Source organism: Sciurus vulgaris (assembly GCF_902686455.1).
Source record: "Sciurus vulgaris genome assembly, chromosome: 9".
Taxonomy (NCBI): Eukaryota; Metazoa; Chordata; class Mammalia; order Rodentia; family Sciuridae; genus Sciurus; species Sciurus vulgaris.
This window is the reverse complement of record NC_136469.1, coordinates 93,768,571-93,792,248: the sequence shown is the minus strand read 5'-3', so window position 1 is coordinate 93,792,248 and position 23,678 is coordinate 93,768,571. Positions and strand designations below refer to the sequence as shown.

General features: G+C 33.4%; 1 pseudogene across 1 annotated transcript; it reads left to right on the top strand.

The window, feature by feature from the left end:
* The first annotated feature begins 717 nt into the window (after positions 1 to 717).
* LOC306669827 (oxysterol-binding protein-related protein 9-like) lies at positions 718 to 1,707 on the top strand (annotated as a pseudogene). Its single transcript has one exon. The product of its transcript is annotated as an oxysterol-binding protein-related protein 9-like (transcript).
* Positions 1,708 to 23,678: the final 21,971 nt, after the last annotated feature.

The window sequence follows — 23,678 nt, the reverse complement described above, 5'->3', positions numbered from 1 at the left end:
GGGGATCTGGTCAAGGGGGAAAAGGGTGCTCAGGAACAGCTCCCACTCCTACTCTTTCCCCAGGAGACACTGAGGGCAGGGGCCTCAGCGAATGGCTTTCTTGCTGCCCACTTACCAAGTGAATAGACTCTGAGGACCTGGGAGAGGGGCTGGTCCCCAAGCCTGAGTCCCTGGGGTCCCTGCTGCCTGCCCACCCCCAATATTGTGCTCCCTCTGCTTCCTTCCTGCTACCCTTTGGGGATTTGGATTCAGGATTTGTTCCTAGTGTCCAAGACTTTGACAAGAAACTGACAGAGGCAGATGCTAATCTATAAATCTTGATAGAACAACTAAAGCTTTTTGATGATAAGCCTCAAAACTGTAAAGATGATGAACAGAGAAAATTGAAACTCTCAAAGAGACAATAAACAGCATGGCAGAATCAATTAAACACTGCATTGTGTTGTTGCAGATTACTGAAAGTACTATTAATCCTGTAGATGCAATATATCACTCTAGTCCCTTGGAGTCCGTGATCATCACAATGCCCTATCCCAGACTCTCTTACCTCCAGAATCAGTTCAAGTGTGTAAGTCAGAGCAGCATTCATCTTCCCTACCTGTTAGACCAGTATTAGCTAATTTTAGACATCATCAGACTCCAACACCATATGGTAGAGGCAGTGGGCATTCACCACCTAGTAACAGTCTAACTTCTCCAAGCCATGTCATCTTGTCTATGCAGACTTTTTTTGCACATCCAAACCCATTTATGAGCATTAGTGACAAGAAAGATCTCAGGGATTGAGTGGTTCAGGTTGTGAAATGGTACCTCTCAGTGTGTCATGCAGGCAGGAAAAGATAGGTTGCCAAAAAGCCATACAACCTCATTTAGGGTGACATCTTGCAGTGTTATTGGACTTTACCAAATGATACCAAGGAGAACACAGAGCTAGTTTCAGAAGGACCAGTTCCCTGGGTTTTCAAAAGCAGAGTCAAACTTGTGACTGAAAAGGTTTTCCATCATTCACCCATTTCAGCATTTTTTGCTGTACGTTTAAACAAGAAAATCCAATTCAATGTTCAAATCTGGACTAAATCAATTTTCCTTTGGCTGTCAATTGACGTGCACCAGATAGGGCAAGGCTATGTCTTATATCTAGACTATGATAAGCATTATATTCTCACATTCCCCATTAGTTATGGAAGGTCTATCTTCACAGTGCCCTGGGTGGAGCTATGAAGAGTTTACAATATTAATTGTTACAAAACAGGTTTTAATGCAAATATTGTCTTCCGCACTAAACCCTTCTATGGAAGCAAGAAATACAGAATTACTGCTGAGATTTGTTTCTCTAAATGAAGTCTTTTTTGCTCAATTGAAAGGGAATGGAATGGGTTAATGTATACAAAATATGCAACAGGAGAAAATATGGTCATTGTAGATACCGAGAAGTTGCCTATAATCAAGAAGAAAGTGAGGAAGTTAGAAGATCAGAATGAATATGAGTCCTGCTTCTTTTGGAAGGATGTCACTTTCAATTCAAAAGTCAGTGACATAGATGCAGCAACTGAAGCAAAGCACAGACTTGAAGAAAGACAAAAAGCAGAATCTCAAAAAAGGAAGGAGAAGGAAATTTGGTAGGAGACAAGATTATTCCATGAAGATGAAGAATGGTGAGTTTATGATGAATTGTTACTGAAATGTCTTGGTGCTGTGAAGAATTAGGCTAGGAAACACAACATTTTATATCCAGTGATGAGACTAAGTCATTCTAATTAAGCAACAATCTTCTTCTGGGAGAACATATCACTCCCTTCTTTTTGCAGTAGTTTCTATCTTAGGGATAACAGACTTACTGATGCTGATGAAAAAATGAAAGCCTGAAAAGTTTCCCTTTCTCTATGGCAGGTAAGAAATTTTCCATTGATGCAGAAAAAGCGTTCGACAAAATATAACACCCCTTCATGCTCAAAACACTAGAAAAAATAGGGATAGTAGGAACATATCTGAACATTGTAAAGACCATCTATGCTAAGCATATGGCCAATATCATTCCAAATGGAGAAAAACTGAGACCATTCCCTTTAAAAATGGGAACAAGACAGGGATGTCCTCTTTCACCACTTCTATTCAACATTGTCTTCGAAACTCTAGCCAGAGCAATTAGGCAGACTAAAGAAATTAAAGGGATACGAATAGGAAAAGAGGAACTTAAGCTGTCACTATTTGCTGATGACATGATTCTATATTTAGAGGATCCTAAAATCTCCTCCAGAAAACTTCTAGACCTCATCAATGAATTCAGCAAAATAGCAGGCTATAAAATCAGCACGCATAAATCTAAAGCATTTTTATATGCAAGCGACGAAACAGCTGAAAGGGAAATGAGGAAAACAACTCCATTTGAAATAGCCTCAACAAAATTAAAATACTTGGGAATCAATCTAACCAAAGATAAAAGATCTCTACAATGAAAACTACAAAACAATGAAGAAAGAAATTGAGGAAGACCTTAGAACATGGAAAGATCTCCCATGTTTTTGGATAGGCAGAGCTAATATTGTCAAAATGGCCATACTACCAAAAATGCTATACAGATTCAATGCAATTCCAATTAAAATCCCAATGACGTACCTCACAGAAATAGAGCAAGCAATCATGAAATTCATCTGGAAGAATAAGAAACCCAGAATAGCTAAAGTAATCCTTAGCAGGAAAAGTGAAGCAGGGGGTATCACAATACCAGATCTTCAACTATACTACAAAGCAATAGTAACAAAAATGGCATGGTATTGGCACCAAAATAGACAGGTGGATCAATGGTACAGAATAGAGGACACGGGCACAAACCCAAATAAATACAATTTTTTTTAGTAGACAAAGGTGCCAAAAACATGCAATGGAGAAAAGATAGCCTCTTCAACATATGGTGCTGAGAAAACTGGAAATCCATATGCAACAGAATGAAATTAAACCCCTGTATCTCACCCTGCACAAAACTCAACTCAAAATGGATCAAGGACCTTGAAATCAGACCAGAGACCCTTCATCTTATAGAAGAAAAAGTAGGTCCAAATCTTCAACTTGTTGGCTTAGGATCAGACTTCCTTAACCGGACTCCCATAGCACAAGAAATAAAAGCAAGAATCAATAACTGGGATAGATTCAAACTAAATAGCTTTTCTCAGCAAAGGAAACTATCAGTAATGCGAAGAGAGAACCTACAGAGTGGGAGAAAATCTTTGCCACTCATACTTCAGATAGAGTGCTAACTTCCAAAATATATAAAGAACTCAGAAAACTCTACACCAAGAATACAAATAACCCAATCAACAAATGGGCTAAGGATATGAACAGACACTTCACAGAAGAAGAACTACAAGCAATCAACAAACATGAAAAAATGTTCACCATCTTTAGTAATGCAAATCAAAACTACCCTAAGATTCCATCTCACCCCAATTAGAATGGCTATCATCAAGAATACAAGCAACAACAGGTGTTGGCGAGGATGTGGGGAAAAAGGTGCACTCATACATTGCTGGTGGGGCTGCAAATTAGTTCAGCCACTCTGGAAAGCAGTGAGGAGATTCCTTAGAAAACTTGGAATGGAACCACCATTTGACTCAACTATCCCACTCCTTGGCCTATACTCAAAGGACTTAAAATCAGCATTCCAGAGAGATACAGCCACATCAATGTTCATAGCTGCTCAATTCACAATAGCCAGATTGTGGAACCAAACTAGATGTCCTTCAATTGATGAATGGATAAAGAAACAGTGGTATATATATACAATGGAATATTACTCAGCTATAAAGAATAATAAAATTATGGCATTCACAGGCAAATGGATGAAATTGGACAATATCATGGTATGTGAGATAAGCCAATCTCAAAAAACCAAAGGACGAATGATCTTGCTGATAAGTGGATGAGGACACATAATGGGGAGTGGGAGGGGGGCAAGAATGGAGGAAGGAGGGACTGTATAGAGGGAAAAGAGGGGTGGGAGGGAAGGTGGGGAAGGAAAAAGTAACAGAATGAATCAAACACCATTACCCTATGTAAATGTATCATTACACAAATTGTGTGCTGTTACTCCATGTACAAAAAAAAAAAAAAAAGAAAAAGAAGAAAAAAGAAATTTGGGAGGGGTGTTGGAGGATACCAGGGATTGAACTCAGGGGCACTCGACCATAGCCATCCCCAGTCCTATATTGTATTTTATTTAGAGGGAGTGCTTCACTGAGTTGCTTACTGCCTAGCTGTTGCTGAGGTTGACTTTGAACTTTCCATCCTCCTGCTTCAGCCTCCTGAGCCATTGAGATTACAGAGGTGTGCCACCAAGCACTTAAGATTTTGACTTAAATTCTGAGAGAACTTAAGTTTTGCAACAAGACGTCTGCTCCTTTTCCAGACCTATGCTTTGAAAAGCATTAATAAACCCAAGTTTCACACTCTGCCTATAGTTTTACTGTTAGGACATACAACCTCTTATTTCCTAGTTCATGTAATCTTGGGACTTGTATACACAAATATATAGACCAAAAAATATACCTGATGGCAGATTTTTCATAAATTTTCCATCTACTGTAAATATTGGTACCTCAGAGTTGTTTTAGAAAATTAGTACAGTGTATTAAAATCAAGTGTTAAGAATTTTTATGGTTTCACCTATAAAAAATTTTTATTTTGAATGAACTATTGTATCTAAACTTGGGGGGAAAATAACACAAAGTTTACCTAATGTGAAGTTCATGAAGGCACACAATAAATGTAAAACAAAGACAAAAAAATTGAATGAAGAAAATAATAAAAATGATCACCAGAGCATCCAAACATGTAAAGTATATTTTAATAGTTTAAAAATACACTATAGGGGCTGGGGAGACAGCTCAGTTGGTAGAGTGCTTGCCTTGCAATGCCTTGCAAGCACAATGCCCTGCGTTTGATCCCCAGCACTGCAAAAAAAAAAAAAAAAAAAAAAAAATCAAGAAAAATATTTATTTAAAATGCTCTGTAAACCAAATTGATCTACCAGACAGAGAACATTTCAACATTTCACCTCACAATTATATCCTTCTCAATAGCATATGGAGAATTCTTGAATACAGATATATGTTAGGTCAGAAAATGTTTTAAAAAATTTAAACAGACTGAAACTTTTTAAAGTAACTTTTCTGATCACCTTGGTGTAAAACTAGAAATCAAAAACAAGAAAAACTTTAGAAACTTATAAATATATGGAAATTAAGAAACACGTTTCTGAATAACCAGTGGGCCAATGAAGAAATTGAAATCTGTGTGATAGAGTAAAAGAGTTCTAAAAGGGTAGTTTATAGTTATAAATACCTATGTAAAAAGAAGAAAGATCACAAATAACCTATTTTGCCACACAGGGATCTAAATTTTTTTAAATTAAAAAGAAAAGAGTTGACTAACCCCAAAATTAGTAAAAGGAAGAAAATAATAAAGATTATAATTTAAAGAACAAAAAAATCAACAAACTTAAAAAATATTTTTGTAAAGACAAGCAAAAGTAGCAAATCTTTAACTACACTAAGATAATTCAAATGAATAATCAGAACCTTAAAAGACCTTATAATTGATATCACAGAAATAACAAGAATCATTAGAGACTTCTATGAACAATCATTTGCAAACAAATTAGAAAACCTAGGGCTGGGGAGATGGCTGGGGAGATAGCTCAGTCGGTAGAGTGCTTGCCTCACAAGCACAAGGCCCCGAGTTCGATCCCCAGCACCGCAAAAAAAAAAAGAAAAAGAAAAGAAAATCTAGGAAAGATGGAATAATTCCTAGACAAATGCAACCTACCAAACCAAATGATGAAGAAATAGAAAACCTGAACAGACAAAACATAAGTAACACACTTAAATCACAAATAGAAAGTTTTCCATCAAAGAAAAGCTAAAGACCTGAGAACTTCACTCCTGAACTCTGCCAAACACCTAAAAAACTAATACCAATTATTCTTAAACAAATTTTAAAAAGTTGAAGACAAGGAAAGTTGAATACAGGGAACAGGTTATATTAAATTGTCATTACCTTTATAGCAAAAGCAGACATGGATACAATATAAAAAGAAAACTATAGTCCAATATCCATGATCAACATAGATGCAAAGATTCTAAGGAAAATGTTAGCACACTGAATCTAATGATATGTTAAAAAAATCAATCACAATAAGCAAGAGTAATTCATCCCAGAAATGCAAGGATGGCTCAATATATATACATAAATCAATGATTCACATTGAAGAATGATACACAAAAACCATGTGATGATTTCAATTAAATATGTTGACTGAAATCCAGCATGACTTTGTCTATAATTAGGTATATAAGGACTGTTTATCAAAACAATAAGGGACATATATGGAAAACCCAAATATAACATCATATTGAATAGGGAAAAGTTGCAGTCATCTCAAGATCAGAAATAAGATGAGGATGCTCATTTTCATCATTTACATGCATCATAGTCAAGAAACCCTTGCCAGAGCACTTGAGTAAGAAAAATAAAGAAAAATCCATGAAGCAGGAAAAAATGAAGTTATATCGTCCCAGTTTATAAATAGCAATCCTAAATTTGTATGGAACAATAAAGGACTCCAAACAACAGAAGTGATTGTGAGAAAAAAGAACAGAGCTGGAGACATCACACTACCTGACTTCAAAACCTACTAGAAAGCTACAGTAACCAAAGCATAAAAATAGATACATTAACCAGTAAAACAGAATACAAAGCCCAGAAGTAAATTCATATGCTTACAGTCAAATGATTTTTGACAAAGTTGTCAAGAATACAAACTGGGGAAAGTGTAGACTCTTTTAACAACTGGGAAAAAAAAAGAAAAAAAATACTTGCTTTCCATACACATGAGAATTAAATTAGAAATTTATCTCTTATCACATACAAAAGTACCCTTAAAATGTAACTAGAAGACAAACACAAGGACTGAAATATGGAAGTACTAGAAGAAACTAAGTAGTGCAAATCAAAACCACAATGAGATGCCACTCACTCGAATTAGAATGGTGATTATCAAAAATAACAAAAATAATAAATATTGATGAAAAGGTGGCAAAAGATGGATCTTTACATACTGTTGGTGGGAATGTAAATTAGAATAATCATAATGGAAAAATTATGGAAGTTCCTCAAAAACTAAAAATAGAACCACCAGTAATCCCACAACTCTGTACATATGCAAAGGCCATAAAATCAGTATGCCAGAAAGATCCATACTTCCAGTTTTATTGTGGCACTATTCACAATAACCAAAACATGGACTCAATGTAAATATATTACAACAGATGAATGGATGAAGAAAATGTGGTATATACATATCATGGAATGCTGTTCATCCATGAACAAAGCATGAAATCCTGTCATTTGTAGGAATATGGATGAATCTGGAAGACATTATTTTAAGTGAAATAAGACAGGATCCTAAAGACAAATTCTGTAATCATGTATGTGATCACCAGAGTCTGGGGAAGATAAATAGACAATAGGGGAATGTAGAGAGATTGGTAAATGTATTCAATATTACAATTAGCTAGGAGAAATAAATTCTGGGCTTCTATTGCATAACAGGGTGACTTCAGTTAACAATAATATGTGGCATATTTCAAAAGAGCTAGAAGAGATGATTTTGAATGTTCTCACCACAAAGAAATAATAAATGCTTCAGGTGATAGATGATGGATATTGATCACTCTAATCATTACACCATTTATACTTGTAAGAAAACATTGTATTATACCCTGTAAATACGTAAAATTATTATGTGACAATCAAAAATGAAATAAAAAATTTAAGAAAGGAAATATATCAACATGCAAGGGAAACTATAAAAAAGCCAGTGTGCTCCAGTGTAGTCTATCATATACAGAAGTTTAAGATGAGGCTGGCCTAGGAAGTAGACTTAATATGCAGTCTTTCTAGCTGTTAAAAGTGCTTTATTCTCAAAATATCTGTATAGCTAAAATGATGTGATCACATTTTTCTAAGAAAGACAATATATCCCCAATTTTATCATTTAGTACTGTTTTCCTTTTGCTTAATTGTGTGGATATGTCTGAATTATATATTTATACATATGTATAATATAAATTTTATTATCTATAAACAATAAATGACCCATAAAAATATAAAGTGTGTTTACTATTTCCCTGTGCATTTTCCAGCACTTTGCCTTTTCTTAAGGACTGAAAGTAGTAGAAAGCAATCAATCATACTCTACAGGCTTCATGTACATGACATAATGTCTTCTCAAGAGTTAGTATGCTCAAGCATTTTCCTTTGTAGGAAATGCTACACATTTAGCAAATAAAAAAAAAAATTGTCAACTTCCTAGTCCTATTTAAGCTTACATATTGATTTTTATTCCAAAACATGACAAAGAACAGTTTATGGATCAACTCTTAAAACAGGATTTTTCACATGAAGTTTATTCCTAAATTTAGTTGGCGGTAACTTCCTTAAGCTAACAGATGGTTCTTCCTAGACAGGAACTGTGTTTTCAATATCTTTTCATCAACATCCTTAGCATCTATGATATTCTGCATAAATAATAATGATCAAATATTGTGCAGTGATCGAATTTCTTATATTTAATTGAAATACATTGTTCTTTCATTTGCTTCTAGAGTCTTGGAGTGGGGGGTGACACAACCTCGTTGGTTTCACAGAAAAGATTTTTTACATAACTTCTACTTTAGCTTCCTAGTCGAGAGAATAAATGCACCACAGTCTTCTTACTGACAAATAAACTCTTCCAATGGAGCTGAACCCACTTTGTTTTCTAAGTCTCACGCTTCTTCAGCAGGTGTACAACTCTTTGAGGAATACAGCAAAACTTCACGCACATGATGGATTATCCCATACATCATTAGAACTGTCACGTTCCTGTAGTGTTCCAGTAATAGATCTTTGGTGAAAAAGCACAAGTAGGACACATTACTCAAGAGGTGGGGGTTCTTCCGAGCAGTGGCTTCAGTTTAATAAGAATCTTGCCAATTGTTTAAAACATAAATTTTGAAAATGATGCCCATGCCAGACCCAACTTCCACCTTCTGTACGATAAACAAATGTATGAATTGCCTTTTATATAAAGGGTGTGAAAATGTTCTTTCGTATACTAATATAAATATATCTTAGGAATCAATTGCATAATTTTAGAGCTTAAATTGAATGTCAGTATGTCTAATGAAATTTAAATTAGTAAAGAAAATGAATATTTTAAGGAGATAACTATCTAATTTTTAATGGTTTTCAGTTTTTTCTCCTATAGTCATTTGCTTATACATAGATTCAATAGCTAAGTTTAATGAAAAATCTAGTAAACACACTTTCAAATATGTTGTCAAAAACATTGTTTCAGCATATGCTACTGTGTCATTTGAAAATTAAATGTGTCCTTTGAAATTCATTACCTGATGTTATTAAAAAATAAATATTGATTCTCTAAGGTTTTCATTGAATTGTGACCTATTTACACATTGTTTATTTTACTGAACAGGCTACATTTAGCAAATTGAAATCATTAATGATATATATGATTGATTATCTTTCCTACCCATTTAAATACTCTTATTAAAGGAATATAGTCAGTCTTATTTCTAGCAGGTGTTATGGACTCCACTATGAAATGGATGCTACTGAAAGTGAATTACCTTTTTTCATGTAAACTCTTGATATTCTTTCCCTATATGTGGAACTTTAATTAGCTCCAAGCCACTTTCTTCACCTTTATTTAATTACTAACTACAAATTAAGATCATTTTAAATACCAAGAGTATTGGTTTTGTACAATCCTTAATTTGATTGTCTTCTACCTCCTTAAATATGTGAGATTTATTTTGAATACTTTTGTTAATAAAAGATTAAGGTGTTATTATGGGTCAAGATAATATCAAACACCAACCAAAAATACTTCATTCTTTCATAAATGATAAGAATCCCTAATGATATGAATATAATTATTCTACTAAATTCCCTGTGGTTCATTCTTTGCTCCTTGGCAGGTTCTTATTCTACCCACATCTTCATGTCTCACATGTTGGACCCAAAACTAAGCATAACTCTCAATATAAGAAATAAAAACTCTTTAATAAACAACACTTCTGAATATACATTAATTAAAAGAAAGAAAGAATAGGCCAAAATATTATCAATATATACCCATATATGTCTTATCTCTATATCTACGTACTAGGAATGCCACTGGATTCCTTAAGGCCATACCTAATTCTTATTTCATTCATACCTCAACATTTCATATACATTAAAATATTTCAATGAATTGTCTTTTAAGAAGCCAGTGGTATAACTATTTAATAGTGTAGTAAATGCCCATTGTAAGTCAACATTTTTCTCTTTCAACATTTTTAAATGTCCATTCTTCCTAAAAATAGACTGAACAATTACAAAATTCAATAAACTCCTTACTGTAAATATTTTACACATAGAAAATAATTTGAGATTAATATTTTCTTAATGTTTCTTCTAAAAAATGGCACAGTATTATTTGTACAAGGTCACAATATTTTATTCATTTGTGTAGCCACAGATCAGAGAAGTGTTGTTTTTTACTTCTATTTAGTTAGAGTTCTTACCTTCAGTAAAAGAACATGAGGTATGCATGCCTATTATGCATGAGGCTCTGGGTTTTATTACAAGCCCTGCTTAAAATAAATGAATAAATAAGGAATAAAGTGAGTTAACTTATTCTATTGTGTATAACATCACTGAAAGACAAAATTTATAAAACAATGTTAAGTAACAATAGTGGCTAAAAGGTAAAATGAGATACTTTTTAAACCTAAATGACAATATCCTATACAAACCTAAACTTCATTCAAAATTTGTCCATAACTTATCAAGCAAATCTAAAACACATACTTTCTTACAGTTCATGTTGTGCTGCTAGGAATTGGGTATTTTAAGAAGAGAAGAAACTATATTTTCATGATTCTGGAGGCTGAGAAATCCAAGAGTAAGGCACTGAATCTGATGAAGGCCTTTTTTTGCTGTATCATCCCATGGTAAAAGGCAGAAAGACAAAAGATCACACAAGACAGGGTCAAATTTTAACAAACTTATTCTAATGATGGCAAAAGCATTCCTGGGATGATGATATGAATCCATTCATGAGAGCAAAGAGCTCATGACCTAATCATCCCTTAAAGGCCCCACAACTCAAAATTGTTACATATGGAGTTGTTCCCAATACATGAACTTTTAACAGAGATATTTATATCATAGCAATCTTTCCCAACCCCCAAAACTCAGGTCCTGTTTGCATGCAAAATACATTTATTTCATTCCAATAGTACTGAAATTCTTAGTTTGTTTCTGCATCAACTGAAAAAAAGCTCAGCATCACATCTGAGATATTAACAAATTATGTGTTTTTAAAACACAATGTTAAATGGTCATAGAATATATATTTCTAATTCAAAATGGAAAAAATAAAAAAGAAGAAAGAAGTAACTTGTCCCAAGTAAGTCCAAAATCCAACAGGAAAAAAAAAAATTAACTCTTAAAGTCCCCGAATAATATTTCTCTCCACATGTCACCTCATAGACACCCTGGAGTTGGAATCAAGCCCCCAAGCTCTGTGCAGTTTTGCTATGGATTTGTTCTGCTTAGTCCATAGGACGGCTCTCGGCTCTCACAGGTTGTTCCGAAAGGAATTGCTCTAGTAAAAATTGTCTGAACTGGCTCTGATATCACATTTTTACTCAACATTTCTCTACTAGGGACTCTCTGTTGTGGCTCCAGCCTCGTAGTAAGTCTCTGTCTAGACTTCAAGTTGTTTGCAACAGCTTTTTAAGTCTAGGTGGAGATTATAATGGCTTCATAACTGTACAGTTTGCAAATCTACAGAGTCAGCACCAGATGGACATTACTGAGGTGTATGGCTTGAATTCTTCAGAGGAATGGGACAAGCTACAATTGGGTCCCACTGATCTAAAGTTAGAGAGACCAAAATCCATTTGCTGGAATATGTAGAGCAGAGTCCCAAAGTTATGCAAGGCAGTTATGCTGAGGTGCTATGTGAACCTCTCTGAAGACATTTCCCTCAAGATCCTAACTTGCCTTGAAGTTCTCTGAAATGCCTTTTGAGTCATTCTTACATTGTCTTGATGAATATAACCTGGTTTCCTTCTACCTATATTAATCGCTGTAACATGTTCATTTGATCACACCATTTATTTGTTCTCCTAAAGATGCCTTTTTACTCTTTCATAGTAAGACTCTGAATTTTTCAAATTGTTCCACTCTGATTCCCTTTTAATTGTAAATTCTATCTTTAAATAATTATCCTCCTTTCCCATCTTACTGTATGCACATAAAAGTACCCACACACCTCCCTCAATATTTTTTTTTTCTCACAATGTATCTGATTTCATTGCTCTTACATTGTCTAACCTTTAGACATGCACACAATTAAGCCAAGTTCTTTGCCACCTTATAGCAAGGGTGGCCATTATTTATCCAAATTTCCATCTGAGGCCTCTCATCACAATGGCCTTTACTATCCATATTTTTACCAGCACTTTGTTCATGACATTTCAAAGATTATCTAACAAATTTTGGACTTTCACCACAGCTCTCATTTTTTGAGCTTGCAACACCATTGCCCTTAAATCTCCATTCATAGCAATATAAGCTTTTTCTAGTCTGCTACTACAAATTCCTCCCGCAAGTGCACATTACTCAATCACAAAGTCACTTCCACATTGTCAGACATTTGTCATAGCAACAGTCCCATTTTTCTGTACCAATTTTCTGTCTTAGTCTGTTTTGCATTGCTCTGACAGAATATCTGTGAGTAATTTATAAAGATTAAAGATGTATTTCTTACAGTTCTGGAAACTAGAAGTTTAAGAATGAAGAGCACTCACCTTGTGAGGTTCTTTATGCTGTTTCACCTAATGGTGGAAGACAGAATGCCAAGAGAGCAAAATGAAGAAAGAAAAGACAGAAAAAACTCTTCCTTTTATCAGGGAAAGAAAAGACAGGGAAAAAAAATCTTCCTTTTATCAAAATAATCAACCCATGCTCATAACTGACCCATTAATGAGGGCAGAGAAATTATGACCAAGGTGCATCTTAAATATTCCACTTCTCAACACATTTGCACTGGGAAATAAGATTCTAACACACGATCTTTGAGGACTATATTCAAAACATAATAATCATAAAATTCAAGATTAGTATATTTTGTTAACAAAAGGTTTGTTTTTTCATTCTCAGAGATGGATATTTGGGTAGCACCACAAGTTTACTTGTAAGTTTTCATAAATGTATCATAAATTAGCTAATAAAGTCTTACCAACATTTTTTTGAAATTTAAAAAAGTAATACATTTCTTGAATTTGATTCTTTTAGAATCTCTAAAGGAAAATCTAATGATGAGCAATCCAGAAAACAGATATTGGTTAATATTCTCTCCAGTCTTCCACACCTAGACAGCATATAACCCTTTTCTTTCTTTTTTTTTCTTTCCTTCCTTCCTTCCTTCCTTCCTTCCTTCCTTCCTTCCTTCTTTTCTTTTATTCCTTCTCTCTTTCTTTTTTTGTATCAGGTATTGAACCCAGGGGCACTTAACCACTGAGTCACATCTCCAGCTCTATGTTATATTTGATTTAGAGACAGGGTGTCACTGACTTTCTTATTGCCTCACTTTTGCTGAGGCTGACTTTGAACTCTTGATCTGCCTGCATCAATCTCCCAAGCCACTGGGACTATAGACATGTGCCACTATGCCTGACTACTTTTTTTTCTTCTTTACATCTAAAGAGAGTACCCTCATACTTTCCTAGGGAACACTCCCCTTCTCCACATTCTAATATAGTCACTGAATCCAGTTCAGACCCAAGTTCTCTGGGTACTGAACTTTGCCTTTTGCCCAGTTGTGACTCCTTTCAGTACACTAACCTATAAAAACGAAAGCTATGTATGCATGCACACACACACAATTTCCATCACACAGACAATATCAAATGGTAGAAGACAGACAATGAATGTTCCTAATTCAGAAGAAGAACAAAAGTAAAATATTAGAAATCCAGTATTTACTTATACTAAAGAGATACAGCCTATTTTCAAAATATTTCTCCTCCAATCGCTACCCCAAAATAATGACTAGTGAAAAAATTACATGCTTTCTTCATGCCATTAAACTTGTTAAAAGCAAAAAGTAGTAGATTCTTTTTGTATTTTTAAGCATAATTAAATTATACATATATTTATCTATATATCCATATATCCATCAATGCATCTGTCACTTCTTTATTCACTATCCATTATACAGATGCTCTCCAGATTATCATGGTGTCTTGATATATCTATCATGATTTGAAAATATCATGTCCATATTGCAATAATACATTAACCTAGAGAATATAGCTTTATAGCACAGTACACTCTGGAATATCAGTTGTTTACTTCATGATTACGTGACTGACTGGGAGCTTGCCCAGTCATCAAAATAAAGCACTGTACTACATATCACAAGCACAGGAAAAACACAAATTCAAATAATAATTTTTACTAAATGCATGTCACTATAAAATCATCTTAAGTTGAAAATATCATAAGCTGAACCAATGAAAATTATAGTTCTTCCTTAATGTTAATGAATTTAATATCATGAACTTTTTTCCAAATCAATGACTATTGATCTAATTCGTTTTCTAGGTTCCTTAGTCTAATTTTTACCATGTATTGTTTTATGGTTGTGCTCTGCATTACTCATTCTCTCATTTATATGTTTGCAAGAATTTTTTCTCAATTATTTCCCATAACACAGTATGAAAGTATGAAATACACACATGTGCACATATATTATACTTTAATTTTTGTGGAATATAAAATTTGACCAATCAGATTACATTTTAAGGGATACTCAGATTATCTTATTTCACAAATTGTAACAATTCTCATTTGGACTAGCATGATATAGCTTCAGTCCACTTTTGTAATTTTTGTAAGTGAAAAATTTCATCAACTCTTTTTAATTTTTTTCCTAATTCACAGAGATATATTGCATATCTGAAGGCTTTTATATTCATAGTTTGTATCGCTTTGGTTTTGCATTTTTCTTCATATTTGCACTTTTATCTCTTTAACTGTTTTTATAATTTATTTTTTAAGAAATTTTGGAGAGCAATTTTGTACTGCAAATATTGTTCTTGTGACTTGTTTATTTTAAAAGCAGAATCTTATAACTTACTTTAAAAATCATCATGTTATTAAATAGATTGTCCTTTATAATTCTGATTTCTGAATTTTCTTATTTTTGAAACTTCCCCCATCTCAAATTTATGCCAATAATTCAATTTGTTTCATATATTCTATCATTTTACATTTTGTACTTAGCTTTTTATGCCAGGAGTAAAACCTAAGTACTCTTTTGTACATTTGAGAGACATTATCTAATTAATTTCTTTCATAAGTATAATAAAAAATTTCAACAGCACTTACTCAATAAAGCATGAATTTCTCAATAAGTTGAGTTGTTAAAACCATTTTTAATACTCAGATATGCACATTCTATTTATGAATGTACTCCTTTTCAGAGTTGATTTACCTCTTCAGGTGCTAATCTTATACAAAATTCCCAGTATTATTATTTGTAGTCCAAAGATTTTCTTTTGCCACTAGTAATTAGTTTTATATTAGAAATCTTTTCATGTCTAGTCTTCCATATGAACTGCAACATTTTTTAGTTCTACCAAAAAAAGTACATTTGAAATTTTCATCATAATTTTTTTGGGGGAGTTACTGGTGATTGATCCCAGGGACACTTAACCACTGAGTCACATCCTCAGCCCTTTTTTGCATTTTATTTAGAGACAGGGGTCTTGCTGAGTTACTTATGGCCTTGCTGAGTTGCTGAGGCTGACTTTGAACTTGCAACCCTCCTGCCTCAACCTCCCGAGCTGCTGGGATTACAGGTGTGAGCCACTATGCCCGGTTCATCATAGTCTTTTGACAGTTGTTTTATGCCTCTGTGACTGAAAGATGTGACAAGAACCATGTACAGGGAGAAAAGTTTATTTGGTGCTCATGGTTTCAAGGTCTGAGTCCATAGACAGCCAAGACCATTGGTTTGGGCCTGAGTTGAGACATAACATCATGGTGGAAGTGTGTGGTGAAAGATAGCAGCTGGGGCTATGAGGATCAGGAAGCAGAGAAAGAGAGCTCCACTCACCAGGAACAAAGTATAACCCTCAAAGGCATGGCTCCAATGATCCATCTCCTCCAGCCTCCCATTACCTGCCAATAGTTACCACCTAGTTAATCCCTATCAGCAGATTAATGTACTGATTAGGTTAAGGATCTCAAAACCCAATCAATTCCCCTCTAAACTTCCACTGGTTCACACATGAGGTTTTGGGGAACGCAGCATACCTAAACCATAGCACATGTCAAAATAATTTCATGTATATGTTTTCTAAGTATCTCTGGTGGTAAATTTATGACTATGGCCACAAAATATTAATATTAGGTTGTAATTTTCTATGCTATCATGGTTGTTTTCATTTTCAATATCTCCTTTTAAGTGATAAAAAATTTCAATTCTACATTTTTGAGAGAGTAGAGATTTCACTCTTTATTCAATTTTTAAAGTAAAATTTCATTAACTTCTACATATTGTTAAGGATTTCTACTTCAATCTATTACTTTTCTCTCTCACTCTTTCTGTGAGATATATGCTTATGCATACATATTCCTTGTTTTACATATGTATGTATTATTTCTTTACTAAAGAAATGTATAAATATTTACATACTATTTATATTCTGTTATTTTTTAAAAAGTTAAGCGAAATTTAATAAAGGGGGATACTTTGTGTACACACAGCAAAATAATAAAGTAAGACTCGTTTTCATAAGTTTAAAATAATATCAAAATTCAGTGTAGACTTTTCAGGTGGGAAAGTTAAATGAAAACTTACCTGAATTGATTTCTATGCTGCTTCTGAACAGTAATGAGATGAGAATGTAGCAAACACAGATTTAAATAATCTTCAGAAAATCCTTGAACTTCCACTTCTCTCTTCTCTTAAACCAAATGTGGAGGGTGACAGGACAAAGAGGAGAAAAATGAAGAGTAAAAGAGGATTGTCAATAAAATCCTAAGCTCCCAAGTTTTAGAATAAGAATTGTCTGAATATTTTAGCCCAGTCATAATATCCTCCTCAATAGTAACAAATAAAAAGAAATAGAATCAATCAAAGAAATGCACTCATAACACCACTTATTCTGACAAGTGTTTCTTTCCAGGGAACTAAGTAGAATAAATTAGTTCTAAAATGAAGCTATTACTAACAATATGCTTTGAATCACTGTGCATACTTGTCATAATATGTCACTTCATTTGGGAGTATGTGTGTTAAAAATAAATAAAGTTAATTTTAGAATAATTAATCAATTTTCTTATCTCTACATGTTGTGTTTAGATATCATGAAAGCATCTACTTGCATCTTACTATAAAATAAAAACTTCGGTTAGTGGCTGAAAATTTTGATTTTATTCAGGGGACATGTCATAATATGTCACTTCATTTGGGAGTATGTGTGTTAAAAATAAATAAAGTTAATTTTAGAATAATTAATCAATTTTCTTATCTCTACATGTTGTGTTTAGATATCATGAAAGCATCTACTTGCATCTTACTATAAAATAAAAACTTCGGTTAGTGGCTGAAAATTTTGATTTTATTCAGGGGACATGAGAGGCATATGACCTGATCATGGAAAAGTATTTTTTTAAATCAAATGTATTAGAATGAAACAAATCAAATTACATAAAGCCTATTTTACATTAGTCAAAATTTTAATTTACTATGTTGTATACTTTTTAAAAAATAAGTTCCATATAATTTTTTACTCTTTTGCAGACTATAAATATTTCCATATAATCTACATCCCTTTAATAATAGTTGATGACTTAAATTTATGGAAATATTGGCATTTTAAAAATGTTCTTATAAATTGCCAATATCAATTAGTTAAATAAACACCTTGGGTTGAAGAATAAGAAGAAATGACTAACATCGTTCTATATATCTGTAGTTATAATGTCTGATCAGTCATGTTGTTAGGAAGTTTACATGTTATTCTGGATCTTGAATTGGAAGTTAATAACTTCTAAAAAGGATTCCAGAATTCCCACAAGATAAAAGTCAACATCTTTGTTATCATGTCTTCAACACTTCAACTTATATCCACATCGTACCATAAAATTGCAGAATACACTGAAATAACTAAAAAAATTAGTGAAATTTATTAAATATGATTTTTAGGTCACACAACAGATGCCCAGTGAAACTTGTGTGGAGTCTTAAAAGTACACACAAGTAGTTTAGCTTGAGGAATCTGTTAATTCTAAAACAATAATCCAGTTTCTTTTAGTTAGCAACACTAATATTTATTTTAAACTGAAATATCAGTTAAAAAATGTTCCAATGGAATTAAATAATATAACTTCCTTATAATCATGTACTTACTTAATATATCTTAATTTGTATATAAGTTCTTTCTATATATTAGCTATATTAGTCCATTTTTTATTGCTAGTTATGGACTTGGTAAGTATGTTTTAATGATAAGAACTTATTTTGGCTCACAGTTCTGGAGACGGAAGTTTGAGGGGTCACATCCAATGATGGTCTTACTGTCAGAGTTCCGAGGAAGTACAGGGCATGTTGAGAGACAGTGCGTGTATGTGTGTTTATATACATATCTCTTCTTGCATTTCTCCCTCTTCTTATATAGCCCTAGGATTCAATCATGGGACTGCCACCCTAGTCATCTTATCCAATTCTAATCACTTTCAAAAGTCCCACCGCTAAACATCATAATTGGATTAAATCTCTGTATTTTTGTTTTTTACCACCTCAAATGGGGATTAAATTTCAACAAATGTAGCCTAGGAAAACACACCCAATATATATTGAAACTATAGCACCAACTCTTTCAATTCTTACCCTAAACCAACAAGGAAACTACTAATAAATTTTATTAAGCTAACTTTATAGATGAGGAAACTGAATTTGAGTAATTTGTCCAAGGTCAAAAAAATTAAAATTCATTTAAGGAGAATTAAATTCATGCAAGTGGTTATGAAAAATATATATGGAGGCCAGCACTAGAGTTATTTTTATCATTACCCATTTAGAGTGCAAGTTTTAGATCTCTGATAACACACACCCTATGATAACCACAGTCATCCCAGGCTGAATGGAAGAGATGAATTGAATACGGATTGGGTGCAGCTACACATGCCTGTAGTCCCAGCCACTTGGGAGGAAGACTGTAGGTTCGAGGCCAAACTAAGCAAATCACCAAGAACTTTTCTCAGAAAAAAAAAAAAAAATTAAAAAGGTCAGGACTGTAGTGGTAATCCTAGTGTTCCCTGGGTTCAATCCCCAGTACCAAAATAATAATAATAATAATAATTACATAAGAAATAAATTGACAAACATCCTGACTCATTATAAAAGACATGTTTAGAGCTCATAATAGCCCTTTGTACATCTCCATTTTAAGAGAAACATAAATATCATTGAGAGTAAGAAGCATACTAAGAAAATAATGATCACATTATGGCACACAAACATTCTACCCTTATCAGTGACAATATTCATGTTTGGAATAGAAGAGTTAATGAACTGAATACACTGAGAAGAAAAATGTATCAATATTTAATCAGGTATGATTTTAATATTTAAGATCTTAACTGATTTCTCTAGATATGCAGCATTTATCATGTGTCAGAAGTCATATTGTTACCATGTACCATTGTGATTATGATGAAACACACAAAGTTTTCCTCTAGCGTTTGGGGTGTAGAATAAATAACAACACAAAATCACAGGATGAAGTTGGTGATTCTGAAATAATATGTCCTTTGAAGACAATGAAGCAACATGACTGGAGAGAGAGGGATTAGCTTAGACTGGGTGTTCAGAGGCTTTCCTGAGAAGGTGATATTTGATAAAAACATGGGTTCAGTCATGGTGTGGTTTGGAGTTAGCATTTTCCAGGTAAAAGAATCTACAGAACTAAAAGTTGTAGGAAATAAGTTTGGAATGCTTTATTTTCTCACATAAGACAAGAATGGATAGAATGAAAAGAGAAAGATGGACCTTTAAGTTCTTACAGGTCTGAATGAACTACTTGATTTTATTTAAGTTTTGATTTTGATATGAAGTCATTTGATGGATTAACTGAGTAAAGGATTCACACTTTAAATAACCACCTTTTTGTTTCCATAGAGAGCAGACTATGAGTTAATGATATTAGTTTGTAGGCTGTTGCATTGATGAAGTCGATAGTTTAAGTGATATATTGGCATCCCGTAGCTGCTATAAGAAACTACCACAAATTTTGTGGCCTAAAACAGTGGAACTTTACTTTTGTGTAGCATCTAAATACTAAAATAAGCACAACTGGGTTAAATTAAAGGTGTCTGTAGGACTGGGTTTCTTTTAAGTCTCTAGGAAAGAATTGGTTTCTGTGTTTGTTCAGCTTCTAGAACACCTTCATTTCCTGGTTGGTGGCCCATTCTTCCATCTTCAAAGCCCACAAACTTCAGCTAAATTCTTTTCACACTGTGGTGCTTCTGGTTTTCTCTCCCCAACCTCCCTCTTTCACTTTTACAAACCAAACCCTATGATGATAATCCAGGTTTATCTTCCCCTCTTAGACTCTATTGATTATCAACCTTAATTCTTTCTACAGCCTTAATTCCTTTTTGCTATATGATTTAACATATCCATAGGTTCCAGGCATTAGGATGGTTCATTGTTGTTCTACCATAGATATAGTAAAGTACAAATGAAAGCAGGGAGGTGTTTGGACTTGGAATAAAATTTGAAGGTAGAATCAAAAGGATTTATGAATGCATTAGCTGTGGAGTGAAAAGCAAAACTACTAAGAAAAGGTTAATAAATGTGTGGTCCAAGTGAAATGTGGTACCATTTACTAAGAGTAAGCATTTTCTTCTTAGAGGCTTAGTTTCAGAGGAGGGATTGAACCTGGAGATATTTATTTAGGAGAATTTTAAGGTTTTATTTTTTTTTCTTAAATATATTACATTCAGCCCTATATGTTGCATGCCACAACACTAGTAAATAAATTATTCTTTACTCTCTCATTTGCTTGAATTTCTAATAGTTGTTTTATGTGTCTTCTTATGCAAATTTTAATTATTTGGTACTAAACAAAAGAGTAATTTAATTGGAAAGAGATAATGCCATCCATCACTCATGTGTTTTGACAATGTAATGAGAAATCTCTTACATGATTTTTCTTCTCTCTCTAATAAAGAACACAGAGCACAATTCAGTTAGAAGGGCTGCAGTTAAACCAAGGAACAGATAATTACTCCTCTCACTTTTAAAGGAAAAACTTGATTCAGTCTATAAAAAAATAAATTTAATTCCAGCAAGTGAAGCCTGTAAATATTCTGGAACTGAAAATATCTGTAGAAAGAGGTTGTTCCTCTGAGATTTTTCAAATAACTCACCCAACATGTTGCAACTTAATATTCTAACCATTTACAGTAAAAAAGAACTTACAAATTTCATTCCTGACTTCAAAAAATCACACGTGATTAGTTGGAAGGATTTTTTTTTTTTTTTTTTGACTCTCCAGAACACTAAAAATAAATCATAGAAAAGTAAAAGTAGTCAGTCTTATCTGTCTGGCATTGTATTCACCATTAGATTTGATAGACTGGATTGAAAAGCAATAGAAATAGATATTGTATTTAAAACATGTGTTGCTACCAATCATAGAAGCTTACAGGGCTTGAGAAACCATGAGTCTGGATCCCTCAAAGATAGGAGGTAGCAAGGATGTGGAGGAGGTGAAAGCAGCAGACTACATTTGTAACTTAAGGAAAAAACTTTTTAAATTAAACAGTAACTTAAACAAAATCTTCAGGATGGAGGGTTGCTGTGCTTATCAGTATGAAAATTGAATCATCAACATTATCATGTATATTAGCTATGGCTACAGACGTAACGTCCCTTGATTACATTGATTAACTGAAGGCAATTATGCGTTTGTTTTCTAGAAGGCAAGAACATTTTGTTTATATAGACTTAGCAATGGATGATTTATCTTCATAAGGTCATCTATTTTGAAAGTATATACTATTAACTTTTTTTCAAATTGTATGCTTTCATTTTATAAGTGGAATCAATGAAGAAAAATCAATGGTAACTCGATTTTGGGCAGTGTTCATAAGAAAAATAATACTTTAAATAAATTATCTCAGTAATTGAATCTATTCACTTTAAATGAATTACTAGAGAAAGAGCAGTGTGAAAACTTTTAACAGAACTTCTGCTTTTACTATTTTGCATACAATCAAATAACTGAATTTTTTATATTTTATATTGATATATTTTAGTCACACAGACACACATACCCAGTTTTACTAACATGGTTATTCCTTACTACTCTGGGTATCCTGCATACAGTGTAGTAGTTACATTCTCAATGGCTTAATAGGTGCCATTTCTCTCCTATGCAGGGGTTCATTGTTCTGGTACCTCTTCAGGAGAGTAGCTTCCTTTGAGCAGTGACTCAGGGATCCTGCTGCTTCCACCTAGGGGCTCTGCTATCTCACCAGGAAACATGTGTGGGTCTCCACAGAGGAAGAGAGGTAGACATGGGCAAGATGGCTGGCTCTTCAGCTCTTCCTCCTGGAAATAACACTTTATGCCTTGGGTGGAATGAATTTGTGTTTTACCTTAGTGCCATGTCATCTTCCTGTGCTGGCAAATACAGAAAACCAGAAAGCTATCGATGATCACAGATTTTTCTCTGCCATAGTAATGAAGGACATGCTAAGTGTAGTTCAAATGTTATTTTATTGATTCTTTCCCCAAACACTATGAGGTAGGCACTTTTTAAACTTTTAACATAAGGTAATAAAGTAGAAAATATTGAGAAATTAGGAGCTCCCCTTGTAAGGGGATGGGGAGCCGTTATTTATATGTAGTTACCTGAATTTCAATACCAAATATTAATGTCAAAATTAGAATTTCAGAATATAAGCTTCATTTTGAAATACAAGATTTAATAAGCAGGTTGTATGATTAATGTAATTTAAAAAACTCTGCCCTGTGTACATCGAAGTGTGAATACATATTCAATTGAGACCATCTTTTGTGCATAAACTTTGATATAAAAATTATATTAAATTCATTTCCCAATAGTTATTTTACAAAAGTGAGCAATATTTGTATAACCATATGGTTATTTAGGTTACACAGATGGCAATTGGTGAATTATATAAAATTCCAATTTTAATAAAGTTGGTATAATAGAAGCATTTCATTGTAGTTAAAGAGAGAAATTGGTTACAAAGTTGATTAAAATCTTTAAAAAGTGTGTTTCAAAATATTTTGAAGGCATAAGAAATAAGAATCAAAGTAATGCTGCATGTTGACTACAGAAACATCCAATTGGTTATCTTGTACCAAAAAGACCAGATAAAAATAACCACAATACTCTTTAAACTGGCCAGGCAGCATAGAATATAAATTGAATTTTCCACGTGCTAGTCTTTCTAATAGGTATCTATAGTTCCTAAACACTAGATGATCAAAGAAATGCTGTATGAAAAAATTA